Here is a 7,629-nt window from a genome sequence, read left to right as displayed (position 1 = left end):
AATTGTAGGAAAAACCTAGCAAAATAGGAAAAGTAAAAAACTACACTAACAGCCCCCATAAGTGAAGCTTAGGTGGATGTAGAAATGGGTCCTGGCAAGTCAAGCCTAATGAGGTACCCATGTACATAAAATTCCCCCAAAAGAGAGAGAAAAGAGACTCCCCAAAGAAAATTAGGACTCCAAGTGAGAGGAAGAGGCCCCCCCAAAAGATGAAGCATCTCGCACCCCCAGTAAAGATTGCAAATTTTGTCTGGTAGATCCACTTACATTGAACAAGTTTTCTTCCCTTAGGAAAATGGACAAGATCCCAAGTGTGGTTACTCATCAAGGAACTATACTCTTCCTACATAGTTGTATCCCACTCAAAAATACCAAAAGCCTCATGAAAGGACTGTGGATTTGAGGCAGTAGCAATGAAGATATGTATAGCATCCTAGAATTGTGAATGAGTCTACTTGGTGTCTGATGCATCTCCAACCCAATCACTTGCGAACTGCAAGGTCTGTCTAGCCCAAAGTGGACCAAAAGATGGAGAATCTAGAGCAGAATCATCAACCTGTAAATGATGACTAGGAGAGGAAGTATGTGAGTCCTATGAATCACTCTCTGCATCAGAAATAGAGGTAGAAGACTGCTCAAGTGAATCTGACCCATTAGAAGATCTATCATGTATTCCAAGTAACTCCAATGTCAAAGTAGAAGGCAACCCTGTGACCATGCTCTGATACCATGTTAGAATTTGAAAAGATTAATAACCTAGAAAACTAGTGCAAAGAGTAAATATCTAAACTATGAATGCAAATGATACAAAATCAAAATAGCAACACAGAGCTAGTCTCCAAGAGAGTAATGTAAATTCTAAAAGAAAAATAGCATTAAGAGGATGCAAAAACAAGAGATGCAAATACAAGCTAGGTAGCATGCTTATATAGGCTAGGAAGAGGGAGGAGGTGGCAACACCAACCAATGAGGAGCAACCATCTATTGGACTAAAGATAGAAAAGTATCTTCCCAAGATAGCTAATGGATGCTCATATGTAGGAAGGTGACACCTCACAACCATTCACCTAATAAGACATGCTTTATTAACCTAAGCCAAATTATTAAAAGTGTAGGAAAAACCTAGCAAAATAGGAAAAGTAAAAAACTACAGTAACAAGAATATAGTATTTAGATTTGAATCCTTATTGACATGTTTGTTTTTCCAAGTTCTAGTGAAGTTCCCTTATATGCCAAGTTTTGAATGGAATTCTAACATATGTATAATGGAGCTTATCACACATTATTAAAAAAAGTAACCAAAGGATAGAATGCCAAAAGATATCACTACGATAATTAAAAGTTTCCAAATAGAAATGAAATAAAGATTTAGAATACAGCCATCCCTATATGAGAATATAAATATGAAATATTTTATATGGTTGAAACTAGTGTTACTTGGATGGAAGCAATAGAACCAGGAGTGAAGTTCATTGATCCTATGGAATATAAGAGTAAGGAGTATCCTAGATGAGGTACCTATGAAGAATAAGTAATACAAGTTGTCAATGAACTATATAGTAAGGACATAGAGAAGAGAGGTGACAAAAAAATAAATAAAATCTTGAAGGAATCAGTTCTAAAGAAAGAAGAATTCAAAGAAGTCATGAGATTTGCAATGGAGATGAAAGAAAGTGGGCAATAAAAATTTCTTATTGCCAATCCATTAGCTATTGATAGTAGATCAACAGAAGGAGTAATTGTGCCAATATCATCCAAGCAAATGCCTATACCACTATATGTAGTAGTTGTACCTATACAACCACCATTTGTTCCACCAATAGTCAAAATATGAGAAGATGTTAGTATAATCAAAGTTCATTCAACTACTCCACCTAGCACCATAAAGTTAGCCATATTTGTAGAAGTAAAATAGGAGCCAGTTGAACCACCCAAGAACAAAAGAGTGAAAGAAATGACTAGTGGTCTACAAAAAAGGAGAAAGAAATTATCTACTCACATGGGTAAGAAAAGGAAGAAGAGCATAGAACAAGAGATAGAAAATATAGATTCAAAGTCTGAAAACACAGATGAAGATCCTAAGAGAGAAAGAGAGAAAGGAAATTTAGAGGTAACTACTAGAGAAAGGAAGAAGTGGAAACCTAAATTTGAGAGATTTAATAGCATGATAATTGATAATGGATATTTTTCATAACTAAATAAATTTTATGATTTATACAGAAATATGAGAAGTTTGAGCTAGAGAATGTGGTCATTAGACATATCATATTATCTAATAAGAAATTTAGAGAATTACAAGGATTGATCCCCAAAGATCTATATGAGAGGTTAGTGAATAAGAAAAATAGAGTTATAGAAGAGAATAATGGAATAAGAGAAAGATTGATAAGGAAATTATGTGAAGTAAAGGATGATGTGTTAGAAATATATAATACTGACATGGGGGGTGAATCAGTATTCTACAAATTTTTACCCACAATTCAATATTGTTAATTACTTTATAACTTTCATATGAAAGTAAAAAAATAATGCTGAATAGTAAATGTAACCATGAACATAGAGAAGTCATAACACCATTACCTATTAACTGGGGAAACCATGGCCAGGGGAAAACCTGGTGGGGATGATACCCACTAGATGTTTCACTAAATAATAGGATCCTATTAAGGATATTGACCTTGTTAGGAGTCTATGAAGTACATATTATGTCTTGAGTCCTTGTTAGAGGACTAGGAATTGTTAGAAGCCTCAACACTATTAGGATTTTCTTCAAGCCTATTAGGAGTTGATAGAAAAAATATAATGTACACAAGAAGAGCCCACTACCTTAACATGAAATTATACAACTTAATTCTTCACAAGAATAGATATACATACAATACTTTATGTCTACTATATTTTGCACTTTCTCTAAACATTAGATGTAGTTTACATATTTTCAATAAAAAATCTCACATAGATCATATATATGTCTCATATTTCATCATATATCACACACTTATCTTCGCAAGGCAATATCTTTACTTATACCTGTCATATTCATAATTCTCTTCTCATTTGGGCTTCATGTCTTCATATGCTTGACATAATATAAATAACTTATGAAATAATATCCACATAGTTAGCTCATCATGACTTAGAAATTATTTTGTTACCAAACTAATTCTTCAAGTCATACAATCCAATTCTCTACTATGTTCTATTCTGCTCTATTACCAAAATAATTCCTCAAGTAATATAATCCAATCATAACTTACACCTTATTGTTTATACACACATGGGCACTAGCATACATCATCATGACACTATCATATAACTTTCCTCAACTATGCATAGTCTAACTCTCAATGGGTCATCTGTACACATAACATCTTCTCTCTATGCTACTACAAACTGTCTAACACTTAGACAATTTTCTATCTCTAAATGCATAAATGAAAACACTCAATACATCTATTTGAACATATTGCCACCAATCTCCCTCTTTGGCATTGATGGCAACATTTGGGAAAATTGACCAAGTCCCAAAATGATGCCATACATAGTAAAAAAAACAAATAAAAGTAACTACACAAAATTGCCTTCAAAACATAACAATTTTATTCATGTTTTGATGGATCATTACATTCTTTATCACTCATTTACATTGATAAATAAGTGTACTACCAATTACATATAAAATATACAACATACAAATTACAACTATACAATTTTCCCTCTACATAATACTCCCACTTTGACATCAATGGAAAATGTGTCAAAAATTGTATCAACAAAAATTGGGTGGCATGTAGTTGATCAACTTGATATTCTAGAAAAATAATTTGTATATACAAGTTTCAATTTGTCCACTTCCTTCTTTTAGTTCTCCTTCACTGTATCTAAAATACTAATTAGTGTTCATAATGCATAAGATGCCACTTCTACTATGCTTAAGTCAGTATAGGTAAACTTGTCATAGGAAATCTTTGTTGCACAACATTCATCCTATTGCCTTTGCAAAATGTTGATCTTTCTTGAAAAAAATTCTCAAGACTAGAGAATCTCTTTGATGCCTTCTCCTTGATTCCAAGCCTTTGATCACATCATGTATAGTCTCAACTTGTCCTCCACGGTCTTGAATACTAGTCTCTTGGAGTTGTAACTTAGTAGTGAGTGTTGTTTCAAGTTCACTCAATTTATACCCTTTATTTGGCTCTCAAAATTAGTCAGGTACTTGTAAACAATACGCACTATCCATACAACTTTTTTCCTTCATCAATGTTCTTTATTAGTTCCTTGATGCTTCCATCAAGTGCCTTTAGATCATTCCTCACATTGCTGCATATTGTATTAAATACTGATGCATCATGTTTAGCTTGTGCTTGTAGTGTAGCTACCTCTAGAGTTGTGAAATCCTCATCAAAGGTTTTCACCTTTTCCTTAGCATTTAACTACAAGCCTTAATTTTTTGTAGTTGAAGTAACTATCTTTTTCATTCTTTCCAAGACTTCAGTTAATTCTACAAATTTGTTCTTCTCAAACAACTTTCTCAGTGAGCTCATTAATCCTTTCTGATCTTCATCATCTAATACTATTGTTGATGGGATAATTTTTGGTAAAGAAACAAATATAATTTTTGGGGCTACATTAGTTATTTCAACCTCATGCTAGAACACTACCTTCTAAATTTCTAACTCAAAATGCTTTAGATTGGGCAAGAATGTTGATTCTTGCATTACAATCTTCCACTTATGCTTAAGTTTAGAATTTTCCTTTTTCTTCTCCTCTTCTTTTTTCCTTTTTTTTTTTCCTCTTTTTTTTTTTTCTTCCTTTATTCTATTTTCTTCTACTAACCATTCTAATTCTTTCTTCTTCTCTTCTCCATCATCATCTAAGCTGGAGTAAGCTATAATATTTCCAGCAATAGTTTAGCCATAGGTTGCAAATGCGCTTTCTTTTGTGTCCATAATTATGTGTGTACTATCCACTTGCATGGGTTCAATATCTATAAAAATGTATGGTGGTGAAAGTTCCTATTGTGTCTCCTTTGCTTCTTCTTCTTATTGGAAGGTGTACTTGCTTGTGCATAGACTAGGTTCATAGGTTTGGACTGTGCACTTGCCTCTAACACTGTGGTCATGTATTTTACAATTGCATCCTCTGTTTATTTTCTAAAATCTTCATAATTTGCTCCCATAAGAATAATTTCTCTTCTTCTTTTCCTCAACAAGGGCTCAATACCCTTAATTTTTTTAAATTCCTTGGAGTCAACTTCACATAGTTTATTTATTATAGTGATTATCATGTTATCCTCTTCCAATACTCTCTTCTTTCTATTTATAAGCCTATTATACAAATCTTCTGGTATCTTATTCTGTATATTTTCAAATTTCTTATATATTATAGTTTCTAGATTCTTTCTCATTGAGATCATATCTAGACTTGCGCACTTAACCATAGATTTCTCTTCATGTCCTTAACTTTTTGTTAACTACACAACTTCCAACTCTCTCTCTAACATTAGTTCTGGCCAACTAATGTAGTACCTCTTCTAAAGCTACTTAATTCAGGTAAGATGAGTCATAAACAATCTATGAATTCAATATCTTATAAGGTGTATCAAAATACATTTCTCCAAAAAGACATAAGAGATTTTTGGATCCTTAGATATCACAAATGATTATTTGAATTCATCAACATGTTCCTTAATTGGTTGTTGTCATTGCCACTATCATTCCTTCTGTCAATTTTGTTATTGTTCCTTCTATTATTAGGAATCTTGTTAAAGTTCCTTTTTCCCATTCTACAATATCTCATTGTGTGTATGAAGTTATTACATAACTCACATACAAGTGTATTTCTTCTCTGATAGTTCCATTCTGATTCTCAAGTACTATGTGATTCCTTGCAATGTGTCTAGGATTGTTAAACTTGTAACACACAAACTAGTTCTTTTCTCCATTAGATTTCTCTTAATCATTAGATCTATTTTTTTGATCTTCCTCTTTCATTACCTAAAGGGTTAGTATTCCTAAACATTCTACTATTTTCATTATTACCATCAAACTTAGCTTTCTTACATTCTACTACTTTATGTCCATAACCATGAAAATTATAACAATAGCAATTAGTAATAGGTTTAAAAGACTTACATGTGCAATCTATTTTCATATGTCCAACTTCATTACATATGAAGCATCTACCTCTAAACTCACATTTTACTTCCTTAGGTGGTTCATCTTTCTTAGGTTTATCAAATTGTTCTATTTTCTTAGGCTTATCATGTTTCTATGATAAATAAATTAATTCTACTTCCTTTGATACTTGAGTTGATGTGCTTGATTCAAACTTACTTAGATCAAATTCTTTAGGGGATTCAATAACTAGATATGGTTCTCTTTTGATTTCAACTATCTTGACTAATTTCTCTCTAATCAGATATCCAAGTCCTATGTTGTTATAAGAAGGTCTCTAGTGAAATATCTATTGATTTATATCCTCACTATTGGAATAAAGTTTCTCTAATTGTTTCTTAGGTTGTGGCAAACCTCCTTTCATAGTGACATTGTACATTTCTAATTCTACATACTCAATCTTGATAGTATCTAGTTCAGATGTAACTTGACTTTACTAGGATCTAAGATCTACATTCTTAGTTTTCAATTCAGGTTCATTCTTGCCACAATTTCTCTTTAAACTCAACTTAATTTCAACAATTTTTAGTTCATGTTTCAAAATCTCATTTTCTTCTAAAGATTTCTTACTTCATCATTGTCACTAGTTTGCGCAATTGATTCCTTGTCATATTTCAGATCACCAATCTTTTCTTTTAGTATACTAATGAAAGCTTTTGTATCTTCATATCTATCTTTTAGGTTATCTCTTTCTTCAGTAAGAAGGCCAATTTTCTCAAGAGATTCTTCATAGTTTTCTTCAACTATTCCATATCTTCATGGGTCTTACTCAAGTTGTTAAACTTCTTTTGAGTAACCAAGCTCTAATACAAAATGTTAGAAATAGATAATACTTTGGGGGAGGGATGAATCAGTATTTGAGAAACTTTTTCTCACAACTAAATATTGTTAATTACTTTATAACTTGCATATGAAAGTAAACCAACAATGTTGAACAATAAATATAACCATGCACATAGAGATTTCATAACACCATGATTTGTTAACTAGGGTAACCCTAGCTAAAGAAAAACCCTAGTGGGGATGGAAACCACTAGATAATTTACTAAATAATAGGATCCTATTAACAATATCAACCCTGTTAGAAGTCTATGAAGTACATATAGTGTCTCAAGTCCTTGCTAGAGGACTAGGCCTTGTTAGAAACCTCAACCATCTTAGGAATTGCTTCAACCCTATTAGGAGTTGGTAGAACAAATGCAATGTAGGCAAGAAGAGCCCATTTCCTTGACATGCAATTATACAATTCAGTTCTTCATGAGAATAGATATACATACAATACATTTTGTGTACTATATTTCACACTTGTTCTGATAAAAAATTAGATTTATTTTGCATATCATTAGTCACAAATCTCACATATATCATATATATGTCACATGGTTCATCATATATCACACACTTATCTTCGCAAGATAAGATCTTTACTTATACCTCTCATATTCATAATTCT

The sequence above is a fragment of the Cupressus sempervirens genome, chromosome 10 (genome assembly GCF_028749045.1).
Source record: "Cupressus sempervirens isolate cs-2001-9-10 chromosome 10, ASM2874904v1, whole genome shotgun sequence".
NCBI lineage: Eukaryota > Viridiplantae > Streptophyta > Pinopsida > Cupressales > Cupressaceae > Cupressus > Cupressus sempervirens.
Note: the sequence above shows the minus strand (reverse complement) of the source record.